Source organism: Lepisma saccharinum, chromosome 9, assembly GCF_977018435.1.
Source record: "Lepisma saccharinum chromosome 9, izLepSacc3.1, whole genome shotgun sequence".
In the NCBI taxonomy this organism is placed as follows: Eukaryota; Metazoa; Arthropoda; class Insecta; order Zygentoma; family Lepismatidae; genus Lepisma; species Lepisma saccharinum.
In genome coordinates, this window is record NC_139237.1 from 31,422,430 (window position 1) to 31,441,959 (window position 19,530).

At 37.4% G+C, this 19,530-nt stretch overlaps 1 long non-coding RNA gene across 3 annotated transcripts in view; it reads left to right on the top strand.

The window, feature by feature from the left end:
- The window catches only part of LOC145991981 (uncharacterized), a 126,730-nt gene that overhangs the window by 81,519 nt on the left and 25,681 nt on the right, over positions 1-19,530 (top strand). The gene's annotated exons all lie outside the window — the stretch shown is intronic.

A 19,530-nucleotide genomic window follows, 5' to 3' on the forward strand; every position in this document is an offset into this window, starting at 1 on the left:
ATCTCTCTACAATTGAGGCCTTGAGATCACTGTAACTCGAGTAATGTTTTATTTACTGGCTTTTAATAAATTGTTGGAACACAGAATTATAGAATTCTTTGCCATTATCTGTTTGCAAATAGCGCGGTGATCTTCCACTCTGATTGATCATTGACTTGATGGCTTCTGTAACACATTTTCCAGTCTTGGATTTGAGTGGCACAGCCCAGTCTAAATTTTTCAGCTGTCCACTTGCTATTTCCACCAAGTCACACTGCCATAAATCAACTATGCCTTTTGTAACTACTGGCAGTCTCTTATAATTATGTCTGGCTTGTCTGTGTAATTCATCAACAATAATTTGTCTAGACATAATATGTAAACAAGAATATTGCAAATATAGGGTGTTCAGCAGCTGATACTACAGGATTTTCTAAATATAATTTGTCTCCTATTTGTATATTAAATTCCAGAGAGCCATCATCTTCAGCATAAGATGTTTCTAATGTATTGGGGTCTGTAAAATCCTCTAATTCTACACTGGTGATTTTTGCTTTGTTTACAGCATTTGTTATTGATAAGGTAGGGTAGTGGTGTGCCTGTGGTTGTAGCCAATATTTGATCTTGATTGGTCTAAGTGTGCCCCCAACAAAAAACTGGTAATAAAATTGTGCAGGGGACAGCATATATATTTTGCCACCTGGTGTAAATGGTGAATCATATTCTTTGTTGGGGATACTGTACAATTCAAGAATTACTGTATGTTTAGGATTCTCGATTATGCCAGTTATTTCTTTTTCTGCTGTAAGCAATCTACTTGTTACAGATTCAAGGTGCTCATTGATAGTCCTAACAACATCATCATGGCCTGGCTTGATTTTTATGTCCACAACAAGTTTCTTGTATTGTTGCACAATATCTTGTAGCTGGGTGGCAAAAGCAGACAAAGCATTTGCTTGATTGGATTCCATGGTCCCTAGCTGTTGCTTGACATTAGCTACAATTTGCTGTAAATTTTCAACAACTGCCAATTTTGAATTTTGAGCAGTAAGATCATGGACTTGTCTTCTGATATCCTCAAACAAGGCATGCAGTTCATTAATATGTTGATTAGTTGGTAGAGTGGCCACTGTGTGAGTAAGTTGTTTGATCTCTGTCTGGATATTCTTGATATCTTCTGATTTCAATATGCGATTCACTGCTCTCTTTATATTTTTAAGTTCTTGGGATGTAGACAGATTTGATACAGTATTCTGCAAAGATTCAAGTGCCAATTTCACATCATTTAATTCAGAAGCATCAACCACACCACGCATAGCATCTTGGAGCAGGGCTATATCTGCCTGAGAGGGTGTTGATTGTTGTAAAATTTCAAGCTTTGTTTGGATATCATCGATCAAGTGATGAAAATGAGATAGCTTAGATTCAGTGTTGAGGTTTTCAAGTTTTGTGATCTGTTGCTGGACACTGACAAGGGTGTCTACAATACCAGGCAGGCGGGATTCTAGAGATTCTTGTACATTTGTCAGATCACTTTGCACTGCTGCTATTGTACCCTCAAGATGGGTTATGGTACTTTGAATTTTTCCAAAATCTTCATATGTTTCAAGTTGCAATAACTCCGAGTTATTGCACTCAAAGCATCAGAAGATGGCAAGTTGTTCATAAAATTTTCAAGTGTCTCAATTTTTTCTTTAACCTCGGCTATGGCATTGTTTAGAGGGCCCAGATTAGGAACCTCCAGTGATTGAATCTGTTATTTTAGAGTGGAAATCACTAGATCAAAATCTTCTTGTGATTTTATGCTTTTGACAATTGTTTGGAGCTGTGTCTGGACATTATTAATCTGTTCTTCTAATTGTTGTTTCAATTGCTCAGAGTTGTTAGCCTGAGTCTTAAATTTGGCTTGAAGAGCTACTACAGCCTCTTCTAAACTTTGAAAATTATGTAATGTTGCCAAGTCAGTATATTTTTGAAGCAGCAATTTGAGTTCTGAATCAATTTTAAGAAGAGGGTCCATGCATTGTGATTGTAATTTTGTAATTTCTAGTTGAAGACTGGCATTCAGTGTGGTTTGTAAAGCTTGTAAATCACTTCTTAATTTTTTGACTCTGACATCAAGCATCAGAATCTCATCACTGTGATCTTCATGTCTTGTATGGCCAAATATATCATTAGGCATTTCGATTTAGTGGTTATTTATTATTGAATATCTGATTCTTAATTCTATAAAAAAGGGTATAAGCTTGTCATAGGATCCCGGGACCTCAATATATAAGCAGTCACCAGCAGAAACAGTATATACAGTGCCAGAAATCATGTTTGAGTGCTTTATCCTATAAATATTTCTCCCTATTGAAATCTTGACATTACCCTCGGGGGTTGTAATAAATTGTAATTGACCACCTACAGGTAATTGGTAATGATTTAAATTATTGTTAAATATGTACAATGTTTTACCTGTTTTATCATCAACATCTGTAAGTATGCTGTTCAGATGAATAATTAACAAAGCACTTAGTTTAGATATTATATCAGAAGAGGGTGCTGGTGTTGGCAGGTCCATAATAGCCTGTTTTTTGAACCCAAATAAGTTCATAGGCATGTTTATTTATTTCAAATCATGCTCTGTAATTGGGCATTGATTACCACTTTTCAAATCACAATGCCCCCATGGTAGAGTATGTATGCCACATGATAAAATGCATCTCTTGTCATCATGTGGGTCCAGAGCCACTTTTCTTACAACATTTGTAGTCAACAAGTGATCTTCACTCTGAATTCTGCATTCTGATGTTCTGATTGTGCTACATGATTTGAGACAATTTTTGTAATCTTCAAATTGGAGCTCTTTGTCCACAATTACTCTGCCAATGCCCTTGGCCTTTTTTGCAACAACACCACTACATGTTTCAAAGCTGTACATCTTGTCCCTTAACCCAGCAAATGCCACAAAAACATCACCAAGTGTCTCATCTTTTAACTTGCCAGGTACCTTTTTGTTGTGGGGTTGAATTTTTGTATGTTCACTGGTATCAAAATATTCAAGCAATGGAGGCTGGGACATATCTTTATAAACATCTTCAGTTTGAATATCAAGGATAAAACTATCTGTGTCCATGTACATCAGTTTTACACAATCACCATAAAAAGGCTTCAACATATCATAATACAATTTTAACATGTGTAATTTGGCCAATTCCAATTTCACAGCCCCTACATAAATAGGCTTATCAAATTTAATCTTTGTTTTTTCATGTTGAAAAGTGCCATTTGCTCATCATAAATTCTTCTGTAATTGAAGTTGGGCTTTGCGATCAATTTTTTGCTCCGGCTGGGGTCAGTAATTAATTTAACATCAGTATGTTTTATGACATTTTCTATGGTTTTGCCATACACAGAATTGACCATCAATTTAAACAAAGATTTATCAAATTGGCTCATTGCAGATGTTCGAAGCACTGTGTTTGTATCAATATATGGATTCAACCATCTTGAGTGCCTGAAACTCAAAACTTTGCCAACTTTGGTCACTTGAACACCATGATGCATCAGGAACTGGAGGTTTTTGTAATATATGGCATAACCCTGTTTTGGCTCCAGAGTCATCATCAATTTCTTCTGTTTACAGCCACGTGAGCACTCAACCTCAGGAATTGGGGGCAGATCAGAAAATGTGTTGTGTAAATTATCTGGAATTGTCAGATCAACCTCTAAGAATAGACCATAGTTACTGTCATCAAAATCCTGAAGATCTTCAATATTGAAATCTTCAACCCACTCAAGAACTGCATATGGCAGTTTATCCATCATAGCATAACCATAGAGGCTATTGGCATCTACATACACTATATAATTTGATGGCCGTGCTGAATCATAATTGGGAATATATTTGTTATTTGCTCTGGCATATCTCTGAGAACATTGCACCATGCCTCCTCTTATACATTGTTCTATAAACAGATACATATCCTGATCCTGGATCAGATCCAATTGCATTTTAGTGTTTAAAAACATTGCAGACCATGCTAGGCCTGGACCACTGTAAAAATACATTGGATCCAGCTTATAATTTTGCAGGGAAGATTTTCTAAATTCCTGAAGAATATCGGCAAAGAGGGTCACATCAAGTTTTAAATATGCCTTGTGATAATCACCAAATGTCTGGCATTTTAAATTGTTCCACATCAACTGGGCATGGTGATAATCATCATCAGTGATTCCAGATGCTCTGATTTTGCTGTAAAACTCTTGTTGTGGTGGCAGAGAACACTCATCAAATTTAGAAAAATCTGTAACAATCATATGGATATACACCCTTCCGCCTAATTAATTTCAGGTCCTGATTTGGAAACAAAGCACATGTGATTTTGAATTGATCATCAGATAATTGAGTGGCCAGTGTAGCCAGGCTAGCAGACAGAATTCTGTAGTAATCAAGAAATCTTAAGTGAATAGAAACAGCATTAACTTTAATTATTTTGCTAATAGCAATATATTTCTCATTATTTTCTGCTAAAATATTTAAATTCTGCTTGTCAAACCCCTCGTACCTGATCAAATGATGGAAATCATAATTGGATGCTCCATGGCAAAGTATGGGACAAATTTTGGTCTCTGGATCTTAATATTACAGCTATTACACAGAGCCATTAAGAATTTACCATCTGTATGAGAATGGTGTTTCACCTTGATATTTGTATCTGAAAATTCACAATCACATACCGGGCATTTTTCTGCATTGTTGAAATCTTCAATCTGTTTCTCTGTTAAAGGCAACATGGGTTTTGATTTTAATAAGATATTAGATGCTGTCATGGCACTCATTTTCTATTCTATGTGCAAATTCTTTGATGGCATCTGGTCCCATTTATAAATATTCTTTACTAACAACACCATCCTGTACAACAACATAATAAAAACTAGAAGGTTCATGTAACTGGTATGGTGTAATTGAAGATTCATCAGGATCTGGGCTGCAGAATGCAAGGGGTTTGAGGTTTGATTCAAAATCACAGACTATATATGCTGGGTGTTCCAACAAGGCTTCAATTTTTTTAAATTTGGCATTTTCACTTGGATTAGGCATAAGCATATGAACAGGTTTATGATTGCCACAGTATTTTAAATGTTCAATTAACTTGTTTTTAGAAATTTCTGCATTCTCTTCCCGAACCCCATTCACCATTTTTTGACCATCAAATACAGTTAAACATCTTCTGCACAACTTAAATATTCTATTAAATTTGTCTAGTTGTTTTCTAACTAAAGCTTCAAGATTATGAATCCGAGTGTAATGATATGTGTCATCCCCTTCAATTAAGAGCAAATCAATCGGAACAGCAGAATCATCATCAAGTGTACTGATTCTGAGAGGATCTATCAAGCAATTGCCACGGCCAGTAGAACAAATAAAAACATTAATAGATAATTGTTTACCATTGATATCTCGGGCCTTTTTTTTCAAATTTATCAATATTCTGAACAGACATTGGATATTTTAAGCCCTCCATTGCTTCATCAAAATCATGTTCATGTTGTTTATAATAACTTATTCTCTCAGGATGCCTTAAAACTGGATACAAAGCAGCTAAAATACACCACAAAAAGCATTTCTCATCATTATTTTTTATGTTAACCACGGCTGTTTTGTTTTTAATATTGGCAGGTAATGGCAGATATGTAGATCCTTGTAATGGGCTGAATTCAGAAATATTAACATAGAGCTTGTGTGGAGATCCGCATAGGCTCCATCCTGACTCTTTTGCAGCAAATTCATAATGTTTAATATTCAATTGATCTATCAAACTGCTTATTATTTTGTCTGAATTTGTATTTGAATATACAGGTACAGTTTCTGTTATGTGGGGCTGTGTAAATTTTGTGCCATTTGGTTTCTTATATTGTGTAAACAATTTGAGGGACAGCTTATAAGAGCCATTTTGTGCATTTAGAATTGCCTGCACATCAGGATTTATACTGTTCAAAAAATTCTTAATACCACATTTTTGCTCTGATACAAACCGGTAATCCCTAAGTTGGCCAGCAAAACTGCTATGGATGGGTTCATAGCGTGGCTGCTTTGCTGCTCTAGCATTAACAGGTGCTTCATGCTTCCTTTTCAGACCAGATGTAGATGGTTGTGGGGGCAATGTTGATGACTGTGCAGAACAAGTACCCATATGTTTATATGTGAAATATTCCATGCTATATTTTCTATGGCATTTAGGGCATATTTTTGTGGGTGTTCTGCATTTTTTCTGGATCACAATTCTTTTGATGCTTAGCCCAATTGGGGCTGGATATATTCTTATTGCATTGATTACAATGTTTTTGATTTGGCATTTTTATTAAAGGTTTATTATATAAATTTCTTGGGATTCAAATCAAAATTCTATGCTTAATAAAAATATCAGTTGGGTTCAGCAGTGTGCTTTCAATACTTAGTGTGTGTGTGTTTGTATGTGTGTTAATATTTTTGGCTTTGGTATTTATATAAAATTTCTTGGGGTTCAAATCAAAACTCTATACTTAATAAACCTATGACAGGTTATATAAAGCTGATAGCCTACATGCACAAAAATAGAATAAGTACAGAAGCACTGGGGCAGATATAAACCCTTTGTTCAATATATTACAAATATGTTTGATATGAATAATAAAAAAATCTGTATATTAAATGAAATAGATTTGTAATTCAATTTATACAAATCTGCTATATTTTTGTGTTTAAAAATTATGAGCAGCACTGCAACAACACACCCTTTCTCTTCAACAACTCTCACAATACTGGCTGATATGCAATGCAAAATCTCTTTATATAGCCTAAGCACGGACCGCATTGAAAACATCTGAAACAATAAGCCAATCAGAATATAACACATCATCACATTATGTCATAACCAACCAATCAGAAAACAACACATCCCTAATAATTTATTGCATAATATTGGGTAATAATTTGTTGCAAAACATGATGCAATGGAAATAAGCCAGAAATAGGTCACAAGTGGACCGGAAGTGGCCAGAAATTGCCGGAAATGGCCGAAAGTGGACCGGAAGTGGACCGGAAGTGGACCGGAAGTGGACCGAAAATGGCCGGAAATAGACCGGAAGTAGACCGGAAGTGGACCGGAAGTGAACCGGAAATGGCCGGAAATGGACCGGAAGTGGCCAGAAATGACCGGAAATAGACTGGAAGTGGACCGGAAGTAAATATGTGTGGGTGTGGGTGGGTGTGGGTGGCTCTTATGAGCATCTTGGCTTAGTTTTAAGTGTGGCCAAAAAAAATATCAAGAAGGGCATATTTTTAACAAATTTATGGACAACAATCTGGCAGATGTGCCTTTTATAAGTGTAGGCAAATCAATCTGAGGGGGGTCATACTTTCACGGGAAATTCCCGAGGGCATTTTTACAAAAATCTTGGATTAGACAGGGTGCCACACTTGAGCAAAAAACTCTTATGGGCATGTTGAGCTAGTTTTAAGTGTAGCCAAATCTGCCTGAGGGGGGTTCATACTTTCTCGTCCTGGTTATATCATCAATTACACTACTGTTATTCAAAAATTATTCAATTCCTTTTCTATTTGACATTATATTCCTTGCCAGGGCAGTTGCTTTTTATCGAAATCTTAGCGATCTTAACTACACTTAAGCTAGATAATGAATACGTGCTGTTATATCTCTATTCTCTAACTATATTTTGCCTATTCATGTAGTAATAACAATACCATATTCATTAATTTACATATTTATATAATATTTTAATATGATTAAATTTAATTATTTTAATTGTTATTATTACAATAATTATTGCGACACTTGGTTGGACCCCCCCAATGTATGTATGTATATATATATATATACTACGTAGCAGGCACGTATGGGAGGCTGAATTTAGTACCCCCCAAATGAAAAACTTTCCTGCTACACTGATTGTGTTCAATCCAATCCGTGGAACACTGTGTGAGTCAATGTTACCAACTGGGCCTCCCCAATGGCGTCATTGACTTGTAATCAAGGGGTCCCGGGTTCGATACCCGGTGGAGGCACAAGTGGTTCGGATCCCACTTTAAACTGTAGGTCCACTCCCGATTAGCCTTACTGTGCATAAAGTGGACTTAAAACACCAACTCAAACCAAATCAAACTCAATGTTACCAACTATCTAAAATAGTTATCGGACGTGAAAGACGTCGTGTCTGAGTAAATTGTGTGTATATACTCGAAGTTTTAAGAAGGATTTTTTCGAATAAATGTGTGTGTGTGTGTGTGTGTGTGTGTGTGTGTGTGTGTGTGTGTGTGTGTGTGCATTTCATATGTATGTAATTTAAAACATATGGATGAGTGTTCACGTGCTCATGCGAACATTACGCAGCGACGCCCCTGGCATTAGTAATTGTTTGACGGAGGTAACACCTAAATATTTGACTCTGCGAAAAGTTCAGTTAGTACACATTAATGAAATTATCCATACATACATACATACATATTCTATATACTTCGCATATAAAGTCAAGGTAGAAGTATACCCACACAGGAACCTGTATCGCAAATAAACAGACAGGTGCATGACCAAAATTGTGTAAAAATGCATTTATTGCTGCATACAAAGCTGTCTGTTGAGAGAAATCAATGCAAATGCACAATTTCTTAAAAGTGTAGAGAAATTAGCGTTGGATAGAAAACAGTAACATTATGTTATTATTTGATCAGTATTTTCACCTCCTCCATTCATAATGTTTGCAAATTCATCATCCAGTCCAGCATGTCTCAAATTAATATTATTATTGCTGTGAATCATATGGAATAGCGACAGAAAGCCAAGATGGTTCAGTTGCGCCAGCTGTGCCCGTCCCTTCCCCGCAAAGACCGTGGACGGAGTCCCCCAAATCGTTCATATTAATTAATAATATAAATTGATGGTTCGATGCATATGTAGTAATCGATCAGTCAGACCCGTAGCAAAGGGATAGGCTAAGAAGGGGAGGGACGAAAACTGGGACACCAATCGAAGCCTCCAACGGGTATCGAACCCGGGACTCCTTGATTACAAGGCGACGACGCTACCACTGCGCCATCGGGGAGGCCCTGCAAACTGCGAATCTGAATACAACCTATATTATTTAAATGAATTTTTCTTTGTTTCCTTATTTCGTAAATTGAAGGAAGCGTAAGAAGAAAATGTCGAAGGACGCAAGTAAAATGTCTGTGATTGGTGGTGCATGAGTAGTTGACAAGGTGTTGGTGGGCAAACCACAATTCTGTCTAGGGAGCCAAAATACACAGCTACGGGGCGGTAATTGGTTAATATTGTAATATGTAGCTCGATCATTTTTCCACATCTTATTAATATAGTTCGTATGACCGATTCAATAATTGTTTGATGTACCTATACAGATCCATATCTAGAGATTTTTAGTCCAAGGTGAGAATACAGTTTGCTGCCCCCTACAACGAATTCGCCTCCTCTGTTTCGGATTAATATTTTTTTAATAAATCCATAGCATCAATTACATGCATTTTTATCTCCAGCGCAAAATAGGTGGCTACAGTACATTATTCCGGCTACAAGGTGTAAGAAATAAGCGTTCAATGTTTTTCACTTTTCTGTTTTGTCGGGACGTTTACAAGTCGTTACTAATGCAATGTAATTGGCACAATCGTTAAAAGAAATCTACAATACGTCCCAGATTCGATACCATGGAGGCACATAAAAGTGCGGCGGAAATAAATAAGCAAAGATTACACAATAAATGCTACATACGAGGTGTGGCTAGAAAAAACCCGGATTGATGTTGCTGTCGACAACCGACAAGCGCGTCAATGGCAAGCGGTGCATGGTTGTATAACGTGATATCCTGCCTATCCACTGTGTGATTTTCCACGGTGCGCGGCTCTCAGTTCCGCTGTAGCTTGTGGACGAAGTGAACCGTATGTCTGTGCTCCGCCGGAAAAATGTTAAGTGTGAAAGTGGAACAGCTAATCAATTTGAAGTTTCTTATGGAACTCGGAAAATCCGCCACAGAAACTTATGGTTTGCTAAAGGAAGAATACGGAGATGAGTGTTTATCACGCACGCAAGTGTTTGAGTGGTTTCAAGGGTTTAAAGAGGGACGAGAAATGATTCCAGACTACTCGCCTCCTGGATGACCTTGCACGTCAAAAACGTAATCAAACATTGCAAATGTAGGTGAATTGATTCGAAAAGATCGTCCTTTGAATATTCGAGCTATTGCAAAATAACCAAAATAATTAATTTACGGTGATGGCGACCCTTCGTGAGCGAGTAAGAAGACGACGACCTGATTTGTGGAAAAGCAAGTCATGGATTATTCATCAGTGCAATGCTTCTGTCCACACGGCATTGTCAGTCAAGGCTTTTTTTTAGCCAATCATATGATCCCAGTGTTAGAACATCCTCCCTATTCTCCGGATATCACTCCGTGCGACTTTTTTTTATTCCCAAAGAACAAATCAGCACTTAAAGGAACCAGATTTACAACCGTAGAATCTGTGAAAAGCGATGGAGGTCATGAACTTGGTTTCAGAAAATGATTTCCAGCACTGCTTCCAGCAATGGATGATTCGTATGGAGCGGTGTATCGATAGTGCAGGGGAATACTTTGAAGGGGATAATGTTCGTATTGTACAAAATAACCAATAAAAGATTCTGTAGCAACAGTCCGGTTTTTTCTAGCAACACCTCGTAAGTATATTTTGATTATTTCATTGTAATACAGGGAGGGGGGTTGTCCGGAGGCACATAAATTTTTAGAGCAGGAGACTATATCTAGAAAACTGGCATGAAATTCGAAAATGCAATTGGGAAGTCGTGTACTATCATTTAATTTGGATTATTTACAAAGAAGGTGGCTTTAGCCTATAACTAGGGTTGATATACGTTCCGGATTTTCCGGGACAATCCCGGAATCGGGTGGGAAAGTAGAAATGATAAAGAGTAGTATTTTCTTTAACATTATTTCTGCTTAAATGCGTGGACATAATTTTAAAATGAACAATCCAACTATCCAATCAATAACATAACAGTAGAAATCAAACGCCTTACCGACAAGACCACCTTAACTCCTAATGTATATACGTAAGGTATAGTAGTTTGCTCATCGCGCTAGGACGCCAGGAGTTCCGGATTCGAATCCCGACCTGGGTATGGATGTTTATTAATGTCCATTCATCAGTTTCATCATATCGTCCATCACTCATCCCCCCTTCGCAAATTAGTCAAAAGTGGCACAAAAGCGAAGTAAAATAAAGCTAATCAACGGATCAATCAATTAGGTAAGGAGAAAAAATATATTTCTGATATTTTGTAAGTCTTCAATTTTCGTGATTTTATTTCATTGTTGTAAAAACCCGTCTTCTAATATTAGGCTTCAAGGCTGTGTTTTCATTTTCTTCTGCGTTCTTGAAAATTGATTCTGAAGCACCTTACTATCTAAGGACCCTACAACAGTTTTAGTGTTTTGTCAATAATTATTATGGTAGCACTCATAATAATACTTCATCTGGTTCAGCATTCCCTACCGCCGGCCCCCCTGGCGGAGTGATTAGCACATCGCGCTACGACGCCAGGAGTCCCGGGACTGAATTCCGGCCTGGGCGTCGGTGTTCGTGAGTAGCCAATCATCAATTTCATCATATGATCACTCATCCCCATCTTTGCGATTAGCCAAAAGTGTCAGAAAAGCGAAGTAAAGTAAAGCAAATCAATAAACAATAAGCACCCCTCCCCTCCATCAGGCTTCCGGTCAGCGGCGTCCCTGATTTTCACTTATGAATTGTAGCAACCTAGTTGTAATTATTCGCCTTTCTTTCATCTCTCCAAAAACAAACCATAGATAAATATAATTTCCTTGGTACTCGCATTTTTGTCGAGATTTTATTCTAATGAAGCTGAGGCTTGGTTGATGACAGAAAACTGAGGAACGGACACTCACGAAGAACACCCGGCGCCACCAAATAAGATCCTTGGGCGGCAACAGATTCCAGGTAGATGAGGGCTTTGGGTGAACAAGAATTTTCGGATCCGGGTACCCGATTCCGGAGATATCCATTCCCAGAAATTATGGATATTAGTTGCGTAGGGATGTTGTTTGAAAGGCACGAGGCTCGTATATGCCTGCCCAGCTATTCAAAGAAGTTTAGGATGGTATTATGCAATGGTGATTGAGCATTGCCCATGGTCTAGTGCTTTTTAGTAGTAGTAGTAGTAGTAGTAGTAGTAGTAGTAGTAGTAGTAGTAGTAGTAGTAGTTTCGAAAAAGCACCTCATCTTACGTATTATGTCTTCGGATAAGGACATTTTTATTTTACTGTGGTTGGGATCGAACATATGATGGGCCTGTGATTTACTATAATCCAGTGCGCTCAGTGGTATGCCCAAAGTGGAGGTTGGTGGGGGTCATAGACCTCCGCTGTGGCCCAGTATTTATAAGGAATAAGCAATAACCAATCCCATAACAGAGAAATGCTCCAATTACAATGGGATATTATGCAACACTCACATTATGCAACACACACACACAAAAAGATAAAAAAAATAAAAATACAATACAATATACCCACCGACAAACATAATACAACAAAAGAAAAATTCTAAAACTAGAATAATACTATAGTACCAATATACATGAAGCTAAAGCTTCAAACTTCAAACAGTATAACGAAACTCCATATTAAAACCCGCACTAAACAAAACAGATAAACACCCAACTCTCATTTTGAAATTTTTCAGATTTTCGAACATATAAACATAAAAGATAATATACAAATCCATAACGTTAAGTACAATTCAATACAAGCAATACACAACATAAAAATAAGAAATTAAAATACCATTTATCGTTAAATCTTAACTTTGTCTTGAATAGTAGCCCTTTATTACTGATATGTACTATGCGTAAGGGAACGCAAAATCTACATCAATTTTATCCTTAACAATACTATTATGTAGTCCACACATACTAATAACCACAGAAATATGATGGACCAAATTTTTGGAAAAAGTGTATGTAAACGGTTGACGCAATCTTAATGATTGAGGTTTAGTACAGAAGTTTAAGTATTCCTAAAATATAAACGCCAAAGGCAGGAGAAGATGGCGAAATGAGGACTGACTACTTAAAAAGTATACGTAACCCTCCCCTTTCGAAAATCCTGGACACGCCACTGAGTGCACTAACAAATAGGGATGGAAGATATCAGAAATTGGATATCGCGATATATCGTCAAGGATGATACGATATTTTTTTCCGCGTCGTGATATCGGCTAAATATCGTCTCCATGATATATTTCGCCAAATATTGTGACGATATATCATCTAGTTTATCTCGCCTGGGCGATATTTTTTTAATATCGCGATATTGTCTGGACGTTATATCGCTCAACATTACTAACAAACTACTCTACGATGCCAACCGGTTTTGTAGCAAATCTTAGGTCCGTGGACTTCCCCAATGTCTCAGTTGCAGTGTCGTCGCCTTGTAACCAAGGGATCACAGGTTCAATTCAAAGTGGACACATGTAGTGAATCGAATCTCACTTTTAACTGTATGTCCAGTTCCGATTAGCGTATCTGTGCATAAAGTGGATATAAAACATCAACTCAAACAATCATAGCATAGGTCCTTTTCTTCTCTTCTCATCAAATGGCCCATTGTATCAGATTTCCCACTTGAGTAAAATTTCCGGCGAGAAGGGAATTCCTCTTTCGCCGAAATATTTTGAAGGGAGGGAATTTTCCCTCCGCTGGGATATTCAGGTGTTCGCGGCCAAACCACACCTAAATGTATTTAAGGGCATGCGATACAGTCTCCGGTCGGCTTTTCATAATATTGTTATTAGGGAATCCTTATTTTCTATTTCGTACGACCATAAGATGGGTGATGCATGCCGCCGGATCTAGATGGTGAAAACTAAGAATAAATTGTCATGAGTTTAAAGATAACGGTAATAGCAGCGCCCCACCCCTTTGACAAGTAACCTTACTCTAGGAAGCACTTAGTAAATCTAGCTCCTTGAAAGTCAGTTTTAACTCCGTTTAAGGTGAAATTTAGCTCTTTTATGCGCACCAGGTTTGGCAACACTGCTAGGAGGAAAGGAGAAATGCATTGGGCATATGGGAGTATTTTTTTTTTTATTTTTTATCTTGTCAATATCAAACTTTCGATGGAATAGAAAATAATACCAACAGGAAGATGGCAGTTTGAAGAAGTGATTGTCCAGCAGAAAAGTCTAAACTGCCATTTGATTAGTCGTAACTTGATGTTGACGTTCATTCCCCATAAGGAATACATGGGATTCCGAAAATTCTTATTCTTCATATATTTTACAGGTCGTATCCAGCTTAATAATCAATTTTGAAAAACTCTTCGGCCTGCCACATGTGGAGAAATTCATGCTCTCCTGTACCCCCACGTTTTTCTTCAGTAGAATTACCCGTTCCGACGATATTCAAATAAATGCACACACGATGCGTAACTTTATCTCCTTGCCTTAAAAAGTTAAAGGGCGAAAGATTCCTTAAAGAAAGGAAGTAGTATTATTTATACAGTAGTATTTGTGAATCTGAAGAAAGCATTTGATATAGTGAATTGCATGAAACGTATAGAGATACTGAATAAGATCGGTGCAGGGTTCGGAAGAGTGGAAATTCATAATCATAAGCAATCTGTTTCATGAAAGAATGAATTACACTGAGAGTAGAAGAAATGACAGAGGGAAGTGAAATTGGGAGAGATGTGTGACAAGGATACTGCCTATCACCAGGCACGTATCTAGAAATATGTTTCGGGGTGGGTGGGGTGCCCAACCAAGTGTCTCAGAAATAATAATGATAATGTTTAAATTAAAATAACTATATTAAATAAAATTAATACTAAATACAATACATAAATTAATATTATATTATTATTACACGAATAGGTAAAAGGACTGTATAAGAATAGATATATAACAGCGCATATTCATTACGTAGCTTACCTGTAGTTAAGATCGGAATAATTTACATAAAGACAAGTGCCCTGACAATGAAATTATTGTCAAATTGATGAATAATTGAATATTTATCAAATAACAAAAAATATGTTACATGTAGTTGGTGAAAGTAAGTTTCTGATTAATATTTTATGAATATTGAGTAGTAGTGTACATAAATCTTCTTTGTAACGTCATTCAAAACCGTATGATCCCAATATAATCCTTGCCTTCTAAAAAGTTCAAAGGAAATTAATAATCATCCATTATGCAAAAAATACTAATATTTTCAATACTTAATTTTCGTACAGTAGAACGTCGTTTATCCGTATTAATTGGGACCGAAGGTTATGCGGATAACGATTTCTGTGGATAATCAAACATGTGTTTATTTAACAAAAAAAGCACGTACAAAACAGGATTATTTTATACAGTACACAATACTACATACGTATACAGTACAAGGAAACAAACACATGAGAATACACTCGTTGAATCTTGCTGTGAGGATAACTGGCTTTGCGGATAATTGACGTGCGGATAAACGACGTTCTACTGTACTTCGTATCTTTGTGGGGGGTCCGCACCCGTGGATCTCCCTAAATACGTCATTCCTGTCCTTCAAAGCCGTATGATCCCAATATAATTCTTGTCTTCCAATAAGTTCAGAGGAAATTATACAACAAAGGCTAAATTAATATATTTGTCATTATTTAATTTTATTACTTGATAAATCTTTCGGGGTGGCCCTGATTCCCTGGACCCCCTAAATGTGTGCTTGCTTATCACAAACATTATTCAGCATGTATTTAGAAAAATTAGTAAGGAACTGTTTCCAGAGTATTAGGTGCTAATAATAGAATGAAGAAGAACTAAATGAATAAGATTTGAAAATAACATGACTTTGTTAGCAGAAGACGTGAAAACTTTGAATACGTAAGTGCCCACCGTAAGAATTCGGGATGAAAATGAATGTGAATAAGACAAAGGCCATGGTTAAGGGGAAAGAAAACTAAGAAAATTAACGTGAGACTTCAAGATCAAAGTATAGAGCATCGTAAATGTCTAATTTGCTGTTACATTTTACTAGGGGGAGGAGGTAATTCAACCATCATCCATTGCTCACTGCTTCGAAATAAAGTGTCGCAAGTGAATGAATTGAGATAGTTATTTTTGCCATAGTTAATTGAATAGAGTTTTTCAAACAATTTTTCAGGAATTTTTACTTACCGTTAGACTGTAAAAGTCGATACTGTATTGCATTAATACTTAAAAAGCAGAGCTTTCCTGTAACCGTTTTCTATGTCTTATCAATTCAGAAAATTTCCTGCGTGTTGTGGACAATTTTACTAGTAACTCGAGGGTGCTGCTTTTCGAACATTTACTTCGAGTGTACTGTCTCACTCGATCTCCGACGGTTGGTTTCATCTCAAACGAGTATGCTACTTTATCTGAACATAATTGTACAATGAGTTTCTGACTTCGTTTAAATTACCTTTCACTCAAATCCATGAAATTTCCAAGCAAAGGAGAAAATTCTCTCCATTGAAAATATTAATTGATTGATTTTCTTTATTTTACTTCGCTTCTTGTGCCACTTTTGGCTAATTTGCGTAGATGGGGATGGATGATGACATGATGAAATTGATGAATGGACACTCACAAACATCTATACCCAGGCCAGGATTCGAACCCGAGACACCTGTGACCTTCAAACCTAAAACAGGCGACTTCACAGCGCAAGGAGGCTGGTGATCTCAAACTCAAAGCAAGTTGGAAAAGCTTTCTCGAGACTAGGGTTCAGATAAAAGAAAACATGCTTCAAGCACATCTGGCAGTGACCACGAGCATTCCCTCCTCATTGTCCTCCCCCCCTGTCCCTTCCTTTAATTTCCAGATCGTAAAACCCGCGCTGTAGCCGCAGGGCCAATTTGCCGAAAGGGTATTGTTTATAGCACCAAATTCGAACACCATCTTGGTCACGCACCGTATTTCATCTAATGATGACGTAAGCGTGGAATGCTTTCCTAGTTAGGGAGGCTTGTTAGTTTAAATCTCTCAGCATAAGTACACTCAAATAACGAAAACATTTAACCTGGTCTGGCCTCAGAAGACGAAATACAGAGCTAGACCAAGAAGGGGTTTGAATTTGGTGCGACAAGTGAGACCAGTTGCAAATAATCGGCAGCGAAGATGGGAGCCGTCTGGTAGGGACAGAGGGAAATTCGTAGAAGCGATGCCAACGCCTCCCTCGCACTTCTTCGTACTATTGTTAGGAATGGGACTAACGACACTCTGGAAATCGCGATTGCTTTCAACATCCAGCCGAGGCTTAATATTAAGAATTAATTTTCTCCTTGCTTCTTGTTTCGTGAATTTTAAGTGCAATCAGATACCACGTGACAAAAGCAGAAATAAGATAGGAAGCATAGATTAGTCATTGCTAAAGCTGGGTCCTTGATGATAGGTGCAAAGGCATTTAAAGTTTTGAAAAATGTAGTTGCACCCGACTTTGTGCAGAATCCTTCGTATTATCGTCTAAAGGTCACACTATAAAGCTGTAACAAATAAGTTTCGTAACATTATAGTATAGGAGAGACGGATTTCTTCAAATTTACAGGAGAAAGTACTTACGGAAATCATTTTCTGTACCGTTGTGGAAGTTCGTGAATGTAGTTTTGATCCATTTTAATGCGAATATATGTTGTTTCCTGCGAAAATCTCTGTCCGACACGCTGTTTCTGCTGCGGCCATTTGCTTTCTCCACGAGTGCACAATGTTCCGTGTGGAAGATGATGTAAACCCCGTAGAGAGTGTTTCAAACCACGCAATGTTATCGCTACAAGATGGGGATGCGCGGAAGTTGTTGCCAGGTGTAGAAAATGTTGTTGAATGTTTAATTCAACACGGAATCTTGAAGGGAGAAGTGAAATGTGGGAAATGTGGGAAATGTGGAAATGCATGCAAACTGCACATTGGACAAGATGGGAAGTTGAGGTACATCTGTTCGAAGAGAGTCCAGGGACGTGGAAAGTTGAAATTCAAAAGAATTCCGTGTGGATTTAAACAATATGACCGAAACGGTACATTTATAGGAGGAAGTAAACTTCCTGTACCGAGGATTGTAATAATTCGTAATATGTGGCTATTTTTGCCGTACCCAAGATGTGATCTCATACGATATGAACTGGACATGAGCCCAAACACAGTTGTGGACTGGTCGAACCACTGTAGGCAAGTGTGTGAGGAATGGGTAATTGATAATTCCTCCCCATTAGAAGGTCACGGAGTCATTGTAGAAATTGATGAAGAAAAGTTTGGAAAATCAAAGAAATGTATCAATAGAAGGGCAAGTCCTCTTGACGGACAGTGGTTTTTTGGACGAATCGAGAGGGGAAACGTTACACGTTTTTTCATGGTTTCTGTACAAAACCGAAGCGACGAAACTGCTCGAAGTCGTCCGCAAATACATCCTTCCTGGAACAACTATAATATCCGATTGCTGGAAGGCATATGTCAACTTACAAGGAGCAGGCTACAGACACCAGAGAGTTAACCATAGTGTGGAGTTCATCGATACACCGGCAAGTGGACATATTCATCAAGAGAACCTGCAGCGAATGATGAACGAGGACATGCCAGTTCACTCTAAGAATATTGAGAGAGTGTGGCGTAATGTTAGACATTCAATTCCAGTTTTTGGACGCAAGAACTATCACTTCACGGGCTACTTATGTGAGTACATCTTCAAGAGTAATTTTCCACTGGACAGAAGAATGCATGAATTTTTTAAACAAGCCAGTACCATGAAGTATATGTAACTATAGAATGTTGAAGCACCATTTAGATTGTGTTCAAACTGAAGTGATGTAAGTAAGTAAAGAATTGAATTTAAATGTCATGAAGTGTCTTTAATTTTTTATATATTTTTTGAATTATGCTTGCCTAACCTAAATTAACCTAACCTAACCTTACGTGAATGGTTTGCAAGGTATTAGCATAATTTGCGAGGTATTAGCATAATGGTATTTTTCCGTAAACAAGGTTGCAACACTGCCTAAATCGACAAAACAGTCGCACAACGCGCCCTGAACCAGTACGCTATCGCCCGCCATAATGTGTTACAGAATCGAAACAACAAGTAACAGTAAGTACTCGTAAATGTAAGAAATAGACATTATCTTAGTTAGAAATGCATTATTTCACCTTAGGAAATGTTCCGCATTCCAAAATAGTAAGTTAGCAATGTAAGAAAGTGCGAAATATATGATTTATAGGTGTCTCCGCCATACGATAATAGTACCATAAGGTTATTGAACGATATAATTTTCGACGTTGTCTACAAGAGGAAGGCAAAACAGATTCTGATTATTTCATTAGACTAAAGCAACAAGCCATAAAATGTAACTACCGCAATTTTCTGAACGAATCTTTGGTTAAGCAGATTATATTAGGTATTCGATCTGATGCTACTAGAAGAAATGGTCTACGTGGAGTCCTTGTCCTACAAATCTAGCTTCCGGCCACCTATTATCTGAACCTTTCGTGATCCTGGA